The following is an 11,484-nucleotide window of genomic DNA, read 5'->3' on the forward strand; positions in this document are numbered from 1 at the left end:
TCTGCATTCAGCTAATATTCAACAACAAGCCAGGAGCGAAGCAACTTTCCCTCTCACCTAAATGAGTAAATTTCGATAACGTTTCTGCCTGGCTTTAAACCGGGGACCTTTCACATGTAAGGCCAATGTGATAAGCACTACACTACAGAAACTCCATACACAAGGGGCTTAGTACACCTGACTGCAATGCAGTTCCGCAGCAGCACTTTTGGCCTATGTTTTGAAGAAATTGAATTCGGCTGTTCTCATTAGGAATGCTGGAGACAGACTGATCAACAATGTCATCATCAAATGGTACAGCAGGTTGGCAGGTCATTGGATCATCGCATCTATGCCAGCTTCTTTTTTAAAGAGGAACCAATTCGTCTCAATGTAATTCTCTCTTTCCATCAGCCTAATTTTTCTCTATTTCAAGTCACTGTCCAATTCGCTTTTGAAGAAGAGTTTCTGCAGAATCTATGCACATTGTCCGTTAATTAACAAAGTTTTCCCGACCCAGTGACATGAAGATTTGGACTTGGGTTCCTTCCAGTCCTTCGAGGGGTGGATCCGAATCCCAGCGCTGCCACAGTTTAAGTCACATTCCCACTTTGGGGAACTTTAGGAATTCCCTTTCGGAGAACAAGAGGAGATTCTAGTTTAATATAGGGCGGGTTGTGAACTTTATTTTGTTTGGAAAACCACGGAGAGGCAATGCAAATATAAATTGTTGTGGGGGAAAGGCGGGTGTGTGGAATTGGTTGAGTTGTTCTTTCAGAGAGCCAGCACAGGCACAACGGGCCAAGTGACTTATTTTGTAGCGGTTTCTGATTTGACAAGAACACATTTGAGCTCGGAAGCTGCTGTTAGTCGCGGCTGAATGTTTAAGGTGATGAATTTGAAATCCATTGGGGTCTCCCCCTGTCGGTTTGAATCCTGCTGATTACAGTTCCCAATATTCCTCATTTTAACCAGGTGCCACCAACCTCATCCCTGCGGCTCCTGTGAAACTGACAAGGCGACACACGGCAGAAATTCATCACTGAAAGTAAGTGACATACATCAAGTTCTGCCGCTTTCATGTCGCATCTTTTAACTCCCTGTTCTCCCTCTCAGACATTTCCGGGCCTTTGAAATGTCGCCCGCCCAGAACATCAGCCTCTGCCTCGTTTTACTGAATATGGTCGATTTTCCGTTGGCTTAAGTTAGCAGGTGGCTCCATTACTCATCGGTTACAGCACTGGTCTTGGAAGTCAGTTTATTGTGAGTTCCGTTCTCTCTGGAGCCTATGGGTAACCGAGAATGCCCACTTCTGTGGAAAGCTGAGAGACTGCAGAACGATATAGAAAAATAAATGTTGCTTTTAAGTTAAAATACTGCGAATGCTGGAAATCAGTATTAAAAACAGAAAATGCTGGAAAAGCTCAACATCTGACAGCATCTGTGGAGAGGGAAACAGAGTCAAAGTCTCGAGTCCGTGTGACTTCTTCAGAGCTAAAGAGAAGCCGAAATATGATGGTATTTATACTGTTTACGAGGGGTTGGGTGGAGCAAGTGGGAAGGTCAGGGATAGGTGGGGGCTCGGGAAGGGTTGACAAAGACTTCAGGGGCACAAGAAAAAGGGAATGTTAATGGTAGTGGAAAGCGCTAAATAAGGTGCTGTTAGGTGTGAATACAGAACAAGGGTCAGCACTCTGTGAAAGAACAACTGACAGATGGCCCTTTAGGGGCCTCCCTCCTCACCTTCCCAGGGCCCAAACACTCCTTTCAGGTGAAGCAGCGCTTCACTTACACCCCCTTCAATTTGGTCGAATGCATTTGCTGCTCCCAATGCGGTCTCCTCTACATTGGAGAGACCAAAGCAGACTGGGTGACCGCTTTGCAGAACACCTTTGGTCTGTCCGCAAGTATTATCCAGACCTTCATGTCCCTTGCCATTTCAACACTCCACCCTGCTCTCATGCCCACATGTCCATCATTAGCCTGCTGCACTGTTCCAGTGAAGCTCAACGCAAACTGGAGGAACAGCACCTCATCTTCCGACTAGGCACTTTACAACATTCCGGACTTAACATTGAGTTCAATAGCTTCAGACCATGAACTCTCTCCTCTATTTTCACCCTTTCCAAAATCCCGTTATAAAAATGTATTTTTATTTACTTATTTTTATTCATTTATTCATTATTTCATCCCTCTCTTATCTCCTTTTTCCCCAACCACCGCACCTCTCCCCATCCCACCACAAAATATAGCCATCTGCCAGTTGTTCTATGTTCACAGAATCACACAGTGCAGAAGAGGCCCTTCGGCCCAACAAGTCTGCACCGACACGTGAGAAACACCTGACCTACCTATCTAATCTCATTTACCAGCACTTGACCCATAGCTTTGAATGTTATGAGGTGCCAAATGCTCATCCAGGTACTTTTTAAAGGATGTGATGCAACCCGCCTCCACCACCCTCCCAGGCAGTGCATTCCAGACCGTCACCACCCTTTGGGTAAAAAAGTTTTTCCTCACAAACTCTGTTTCCCTCTCTACCGAGGCTGTTCGGCCTGCTGAGTTTTCCCAGAATTTCCTGTTTTTTTAATATATATAAGAGGTGATTGGCTAACGAAATGCCAGACATAGAAAAATGCAGCAAATCTGAAGTTACTCGCTTGGTCGTAAAAATAGTTTTTAAAAAAACAAAAAAGCCGAACATGTTTGAAGAGGTGAGCAAGTTGTGCTGATGTTCAAAGAGACCTGACTGTGCCTGTACAAAGAACACAGAAAGTTGCATCAGTGAATCAGCACAATTGGTCAGCGCGTTCGGCTGTTAACTGTAAAGTTTGGTGATTCGGAGATGAAGCCGTTAATGTTTTTCCCCCATCAACATTCAGTGTCACTCAGATCCGGGTTGTCAATGGCGGTAAGAACATTTTCCACAAATGTTGTCAGTTCCACTGTTCTTCAAAGAGTTTCGATTCAGGGAATTCTCGGCGTGTAAAGCAAATGTGAGAATCGCTGGACTACAAAAACAACACGCAGCTCCTTGCAGACCGACCTGGAATATCAAACTGTGCTGTCTTATTGCACTTCAGGACCTTGTTTTGTGGAAGTACAATTCGGCTGATAACCTGAGCCATGCGGCAGAGAAATTGATCTAACATTAGAATCATCAAATGACACAGCACATCAGCAGCTCACTCAACACCTCACACATGTGCGAACGGCCTTACAGCAAATCCGCCCCCATCTTTCCCTTTTTCTTTCGCATTTTTCAGAATATCATTCAAAACTTGGAGATGTATAAATGTCACATGGTTTTGAGATGATGCATCCAGTTACCGTTTAACAACAAACGGGAATGATGCACCCTTTCCTCACATTTAATTCTGTTAATGTTAATTCCCCTTTTCGAGCGGGGAAACTTTCCGTGTGTGAGAGACCGTGATCCCTATTACCCTACACAAGCCCTGCAATGTAGCGGGGAAACTTTCCGTGTGTGAGAGACCGTGATCCCTATTACCCTACACAAACCCTGCAATGTAGCGGGGAAACTTTCCGTGTGTGAGAGACCGTGATCCCTATTACCCTACACAAACCCTGCAATGTAAAGAGCCTAATTTCACACGCAGAAGACAGACAGTCGGGATTATTCAGGATGGATAGAGGTAACTAATGGAGTGTCAAAATGGTCCGTCCTAAGGCCTCAATTATTTACTATCTATATTGGCATGGAGGAGGGGGCAGAGTGTAATGTATCCAAATTTTCTGACGATACAAAAATAGATGGGAGGACAGGTTGTGACGACGACATAAGGCATCTGCAAGGGGATATAAACAGGTTGGGTGAGTGGGCAAAATGTTGGCAGATGGAGTTTAATGTCGGGAAGTGTGAGGTCATATACATTGATAGGAAGGATCAAAAAGCAGAATATTATTTAAATGGAGAGTGACTCCAAAAAATGTTCAGCATAGAGGGATCTGGGTGTTCCTATGTATGAAACACAAAAAGTTAGCATGCAGGTGCAGCAAGTATAAGCATAAGAATAAGGCATAGAAGCAGAAATTAGGCCATTCGGCCCATCGAGTCTGCTCCACCATTCAATCATGGCTGATAAGTTTCTCAACCCCATTCTCCAGCCAATCTTAGGTAATTAAGAACGCAAATGGAATTTTGGCCTGTATTGCTAGTGATTGGAGTTTAAAAATAGGGAAGTCTTCTTATAACTGTACAGGGTGTTGGGGAGGCCGCACCTGGAGTTCTGTGTACAGTTTTGGTCCCCATATTTAAGGAAGCATATATTGGCATTGCAGGCAGTTGAAAAGAGATTCACTAGGCTGATTTCTGTGTTGAAGGGGCTGACTGATCAAGAACGGTGAAGCAGGTGACGCCTTTATTCGTGAGAGTTTAGAAGGCTGAGGGGAGACTTCATTGAAACGTACAAGATTCTGAGAGGTTTTACAGGGTAGATGTTGAGCAGATGTTACCACTAATGGGAACCTAGAACTAGGGGACATGGTTACAGAATCAGGGGGCACTCATTTAAAACTGAGATGCAAAGGAATTTTTTCTCCCAGAGGGAAGTGAATGCCTAGAATTCTCTCCCAAGAGAGTTGTGGAGGGTAGCTCACTGAGAGTATTTAAAGAGGAGTAAGATACATTTTTGCAATATTGGGGAGTTGAGGGCTATGAGGAACTGGGAGAAAATAGGATTTGAGGCCTGGGGCAGATTAGCCATGATCTTATTGAATAGCGGGGCAGGCTAGAGGGGCCGAATGGCCGATTCCTGCTCCTATTTCTAACGTTCTTATGTTCTTATGAAACGTGTCTCTGGTGAAAGAGGTCTGACACAAAAATAAAGGCACAGGTATCATAGATAAGGCACGTGGTGAGGCTGGTGAGCAGCTTTCTTGGTGGTCTAGTGGTCAGGATTCAGCGCTTTCACTGCTGTGGTCCAGGTTTAATTCCCAGTCAGGGAATGGAGATTTACTGACCTCGTGAATTTCCTCATCCCTGAACATGATGCAAGGCGGTGGATTGAGATGAGGTTTTAGAAAATATTGTCAGTTGGCAGGTGGGAAAATGGAGAAGGAACCAAAACAGAAAACCCAGTCTCCAGTTTTATGAGTCTTTAGATAATCTTTGGGAACCGGAATCAGAGGAGAATGAAGGGTGAACTGTTCGACTGACCAGAGACAGTCAAGGCACCTTTCCCTTCTTTAAGACGCTGGAATAGTAACTCTGATGTGATCAGTGAAATTAACTGCTCTGAGACATTGAAAGGATTCTCGTTACTGCACATCAGGAATTCAAACCTAATATCGGCTTCGGGACAATCAGAATACTTGGTAACAGTCAAGGCAACGAAAGGCTCGAAGGGAGACGGCACCGGTTGTAGGGGAGCTGGATCCTGGTGACATGGATGTGTCTGCAGTGGGTGGGATCAGACTGTTTCCCTGTGTCCACAATGAATGCCCCACTCTTTATTTTGGAAGAGTAAAACTGATAGAGACAATTGTCATTCCGGTAGCAGCAATCTGAACCTTTAACTCACTGATTTAAGTCTTCATCAGCCTCTGTGGCGCAATTGGTCAGTGCGTTCGGCTGTTAACCGAAAGGTTGGTGGTTCGAGACCACTCAGGGGCAAAGTTTTCACTGTTTTCTCCCCATCAGCATTGATTATCACACAGTTCCGGGCTGTCATTGGGTACTTGCGCTGAAACAATAGACCCCCAAAATGTTGCCAGTTCCACTGATATCCAGTGAGCTCCCAGGTACGTGGCTTTTGTCGAATATTAATTTCAAATATAATGAGAAAACAATTAGACCTACCATATACCGATATCTAGCCCATTGGAAATTTATCAAGTTATTGGATTGAAACGAACCCGTCAGTTATTCTCTCTTCCTCAGCTCCAGAGTGAGTGAGACAGGGAAAAGCAGAAAAGCAGCAATATTCCATCCCCGCACTCTCCAATCACCCGCTGCCAGCAGAAAGCAGCGACTGCAGCTTCAATCAGCGGGTTACTGCCCATCCTTAGGACACAAGATACTCCAACCCGGGCCAAACCTCCCAATATACCGAGCACAGGCTCAGGAAAACACAGGTAGATTATATCCCGGTCATTAAACCTCCGAGCAGCATTTACAGAATACCCGAGTGAGTTAGTCACACATAAATGTCACACAAACGTCTTAAATCATTTCACTGTAAAATTCCTTCATTTTATTGAAAAGTTAACTGCTGTGAATCTGAAAATGAGCACCATGCGATTTGTGCTACCGAGTGACATTTTTCCATTGTTTGTCCGTCAGGTTTTCAATTCAAATTGTGTTGGATATTGAAGCGATTCTGATTTCAAAATGAGGACACAAAGCAGCTAAACATTAAATCCAGAAAAAAATCCTGAGGAAAATGGATCACAATATTTGGAAGGAGGTGCAACTGAGAAGCGGAAGCTGTGAATGGTGTTATTGATGATTGAGTGAAAAGTATTGGATCCTTGGTCAATCATCGTAGCCGAGTCGTTAAATGGATGGTTCCAATTTCCATTGGAGTCTCCGCAGGTAAATTCAAACCTTACCGAATGTTCTTATTATTATTGCTGATTTCAACCAGGTGTCCAAAGAACTCTCGGATCAATGGAAGCAAAAACATCCAAAAATTCTCCTGATGTTTGGACTCTAAGGGGATGAAGGACGATCGGGATCGGGTGGGAAATTGGTGTTGAGGTTGGGGATCTGCCATGATCTTATTAAGTGACGGAGGAGGCTTGTGGGGCCTTATGACGCATTGCTGCTGCTTTGATTCTGTTCTGTTTCAGTAACAATGGACAGTAGCATCCTGAGCTCGGTAATTCAACTGAGTTGTTCTAGGTGCTTGTTTAAGGTTTCATTCTTTATTGAGGCGTGGTTTCTAGTCCCACTGCTGCTAAAATTGTGCTGTTGGTCGAAAAGGTGCCAGCTCACAGTTAGAGTAGGTGTTTGCGGTATTTAATGGGAAGAACCAGGAGACACAATAAAAATAGAAATGTCTGTGGAGAAAATGTGGGGTTGCCGAATTAGTTAAATTCCTCTTCCGTAAACTGACATGGACAAATTGGGCCGAATTTCCTCCTCCTCTGCTTATACGAACAACACTGACCTATCCATAGGACCAGTCACAGTGGCCGAGTGGTTCAGGTGATGGAGTCCAGATCCAGTCAAGGTGATGTGGAGTAGCATCATGAGCTTGGTAGCGCAGCTCTAGTCGTTGTTAATGGTTTAAGGTCTCATTCTTTGTTGAGACGTGGTTTCAAATCCCAGTGCTGTTAAAATTGCCCTATTGGTCGAAAAAGTGCCAGCTCACAGTTAAAGCAAGTGTGCGCAGTGTTTCACTTTAACAATAACACTGAGGAAAGACAATAAAAATATAAATGGCTGTGGAGAAACGGCGGGATTGTTGAATTAGCTGAATTCCTTTTCCATGAGCTGGCACGGACACAATGGGCCGAATGTACTCCTTCTCTGCTGTGGCTGCCTCTAATTTTATACCAACAAAATTACCCTGTGCACAGGGGCAGTCAGCGTAGTCGAGTGGTTTAGGCGATGGAGTCCAAATCCATTGGGGATTCCTGCATCTCATTATTCCTGGTTTTAACTCTGTGTCTACAGAGTTCATTATCGGCTACATTGAATAAAATTCAACAAAACAAGCGGGCGTTTTCCTATTTCTGTTCGTTAACGAAACCTGCAGTGGAAATGGAGCAAAACTTGGTGTCATGCTTGCTTTCTGGGAGTTTGTCTCTCCTTAGAGACAATCCCTTGCCCTCTGTAACTCTCGGTGTTTATCCCTGTGTGTGTTCTTCTGTGTGTGTCAAAGTGATTCAGCTTCCTGAGAAGGTGAACACATTTTTACCATCACAAACTGAATTCACATTAGTTGTGCAACTTCAGATGAAAATGTTACAGAGAAAAATATCAGGATGAAAGATGCAAGAGGAGTTTGCGATGTTTGGAAGGAGGTGCAGCTAAGAAGTGGAAGGTTTGAATGATGTTATTGATGATTGAGAGGAATGTATTGCAACCTTGGGACTTGTGTAGTTCGATTACCTTCTACACTTTGAAATTCAGGACAGGCTGAGGCTGCAGGTGGAAAGCAACAGTTGTCTCCATGAATGTTGGGATATGGGACACATATGTTATGTGTGCCCGGCTAGTTCAACAGGTAGATCAAAGGCTCTTAATCTCAGGGTCATGGGCTCGCCGCAAGTTGAGTGCAGCTTCTTTCAAACAAATAACCACCAACCTCTGTTCCTTTGAAACTGGCACACGACGGATTTTCACCACTCATTCAAATCACTTCCATGTCACATCTCTTTCTGTCTCACCTCCAGCTCTCTCCGCCCTTCCAGGAGCTGTTTGACCACACACAGTCAGTTAGTGCGAACGTAATACACAACGTGACCGGTTTACAGATAACAGGCTAAAGAGACACCAGGATCTTCCTGATTCTCCCAGGTACTGATTACAGGAACGTGCACAGTGCCGATCATCCACAGTCACACACTCCTTCAAGTTTTGTCTACGTTGTTCAGCTTTGAAATTTCTCGTATTTTCGCACTGGATTTCAATCTGAAGAAAGCAGAGCTGTGATAAGCTTATATTGTTCAGCAGAGATACTGCAAGAAGTTACATGATGATAACAATGCTCTTTGGTCGCAGTGAGCTCCAGTGAAGGATTGGCACCATTAATGTGACGTTCAATTAGTCTTGTGACAAATCTCATGCTATAAATGACAACTCGCTGAATTTGCTCCATGTTTTGGTTTCAAAAGAGCCGAATACAAGGTAAGAAAGTACATCTCGCTAGAGTGGGTTATGAAATGGCAGAATGACTGTGAAAGAAGCACCCGTGCTGTTGGGAAACATAAAATTATAGAAAGTTACAGCATAGAAAGAGGCCATTCAGCCTCGATGAGCTGATGTGCTGCTTTTAAAGAGTAGTTGTGATTGGTTGATTCATCAGGAGTGATATTTTTGTCAATGCAAACAGCAGGGACCAAAATTTGCCCTTCTCCCACCCATATTTTTCTTGGCACCACCAACCCTATGGTCAGAGCTTTTCAAACGGCCCTTCTCTTGTCCTTCTTTCACTCCGCTTCTGTCTTTGCTCCCGACCTGTTCCAAGTGTGATATTTCCAGCTCTGAGGCGAAACTTCAACTGATTCTGGTAGAGCTGCTAAATGTTTTCAATCAATAAGTAATTAGTACTCATTTTGACAATTTCACAAGGTCAATAAATTTGCATTCCCTGACCGGGAATCGAACCCGGGTCGCTGCGGTGAAAGCGCCGAATCCTGACCACTAGACCACCAGGGAAACTGACAAGCTGCTTTCAGTTTGGATATTGACGCTGCATTTATCCATGTTTCTATTTTCAATGGAATGAATTCTTCAGTCAATGATAACAAGGGTTTCTGTGAGCTGGGACATGAAATTGACAGTGAAGTGAAATAGCCCCACAAGCTGCTCATGTGTAACTGTCAATTTCCAAAACCCTCCAACCTCATCACTGCGGCTCCTGTGAAACTGACAAGGGAACACACGGCAGAAATTCATCACTGAAAGTAACGGAGACACATTCAATTTAAAACACTTTCATGTCGCATCTGTTTCTGCTTCTGTCCCTGCCTCGCCTCCAGATCCCTCTGCCCATCCAGCTCCCAGGTCAATTAGCTGCTTGATGCAGACACAGTCAGTTCATGAACCCAAGCATTCCCTGGAAAGCAGGGACAGAGAATGAGGGACCCAAGGATTTTTAGAAAGAATGCGTTTGCAGATTACATGGTAAAGATAATCTGGGATCTCATCTTCCTGATTCTCCCAGATTCGGATTACAGGAATGTGCACAGGGCCGATTATCCAGAGTCGCAGGCTCCTTTCAGTCTTGTGCACGTAGTTGAGCTTTGAACCCACTCGCAAGAGTGGATTATAAAATGGCAGAATGAGTGTGAAAGAAGTGTTGTTGGGAAATATCAAATTATAGAGAAGCAAAGAAAGAGGCCATTCGGCCCTGTGTGCTGCTTTCAAAGAACTCTGAAGAGTTTTATGGAATCGAAATATTAACTCTGTTCCTTTCTCCAGAGATGCTGCCAGATATGCTGAAATTTTTTCCAGCGTTTTGTGTTTTTTTTGTTCAGATTTCCAGCATCTATATTATTTTGCTTTTATCCCTGGATTCCTAGCCCAGCGACAATACCACTGCGCCAATGCCGACCACTGAATAAGAAAATACGGACATGTTTGTACGTGTTTTCTGCTTTTTAAATGATATCTCCTTCGACGGCAGGATTCGAACCCTTGTGTTCATTATTAACAACAAATGTAAATTATTGAACATTCACTCACACTTAACTGAACAAGCTTGGATAATGTTTTCCCCCAGTTTCAAACCGTTGCTCTGCCACATGTGAAATGATCATGACCCCCACTGCCCTGCACAAACCCTGCGCTGTAAAGATCCCAATGGAGCTGTCTAGAATGTTAAACGGTGACGTCATGCAGCAGCACTTTGGGTCTTTGTTTTGAAGAAATGGAATTCGGCTGTTCTCATTAGGAATGCTGGAGACAGACTGATCAACAATGTCATCATCAAATTGCACAGCTCAGTAAGAGGCCCTAAGATGGAAGCAAAATACTGTAGATACTGGAAATCTGAAATAAAAACAGAAAGTGCTGGGAAAAACTCATCAGGTCTGGCAACATCTGTGGAGAGAGAAGCTGAGTTAACGTTCTGAGTCCGTATGTCTCTTCTTCAGATTCAGGCCGACTCGAAGCATTAACTCTGCTTCTCTCTCCACAGGTGTTGTCAGACCTGTTGAGTTTTTCCAGCATTTCCTGTTTTTACTACAATGTGAAGCCCTTCACCTCATCGTATCTGTGCCAGCTATTTTTAAAGAGCTAACCAATTCGTCTCAAATTCCTTCTCTCTTTCCTTAAACCTGAGTTTTCCCCCTTTCAATCATTGTCCATTTCTCGCTTGAAGAAGGAGTTTCTGCAGAATCCATGCTCAGTTTGCTTTAGTTAACAAAGTTTCCCTGACACAATGACATGAAGAGTTGGACTAGGATTCCTTTTACAGTTTTTGATACAAACATTATTTATTTATTCAATTGATTTCATATCGAATTAGAAAAGAACTTTACCCTGATCAAACAGGTCATCATTATTTCTGAGCTGATATCTACAATCTAATTCCATTTGCTCTACAAACTGGAGAGCTGGATTCAGGTTCCAGTCTCTGGAGGAGTGGGTCCGAATCCCTACGCTCCCAAATTTTCAGTTGCTTCCCACTTTCGGGCACGTTAGGAATTCCCTTTGGGTGAGCAAAAGACAACTCCAGTTTAATACGGGGAGTGGGGTGGGTTGTGGTTCTTTATTTTGGCAGGGTGAACGAGGAGAGACAATGTCAATAGAAATTGCTGTGGGAGAAAGGCGTGTGAGTGGAATTGGTTTAGTTGCTCTTCCTGAGAGCC

At 43.9% G+C, this 11,484-nt stretch overlaps 2 non-coding genes across 2 annotated transcripts; one reads left to right on the plus strand and one right to left on the minus strand.

Annotated features, from left to right (window-relative positions):
- The first annotated feature begins 5,540 nt into the window (after positions 1–5,540).
- On the plus strand, positions 5,541–5,614 carry trnan-guu (transfer RNA asparagine (anticodon GUU)). The gene has a single exon. It is a non-coding gene; the product is annotated as a tRNA-Asn (tRNA).
- A 3,642-nt stretch (positions 5,615–9,256) lies between these two features.
- Positions 9,257–9,328, minus strand: trnae-uuc (transfer RNA glutamic acid (anticodon UUC)). The gene has a single exon. It is a non-coding gene; the product is annotated as a tRNA-Glu (tRNA).
- Between the last annotated feature and the right edge of the window lie 2,156 nt (positions 9,329–11,484).

This window comes from Cetorhinus maximus, chromosome 23 (genome assembly GCF_964194155.1).
Source record: "Cetorhinus maximus chromosome 23, sCetMax3.hap1.1, whole genome shotgun sequence".
NCBI classification, from domain to species: domain Eukaryota; kingdom Metazoa; phylum Chordata; class Chondrichthyes; order Lamniformes; family Cetorhinidae; genus Cetorhinus; species Cetorhinus maximus.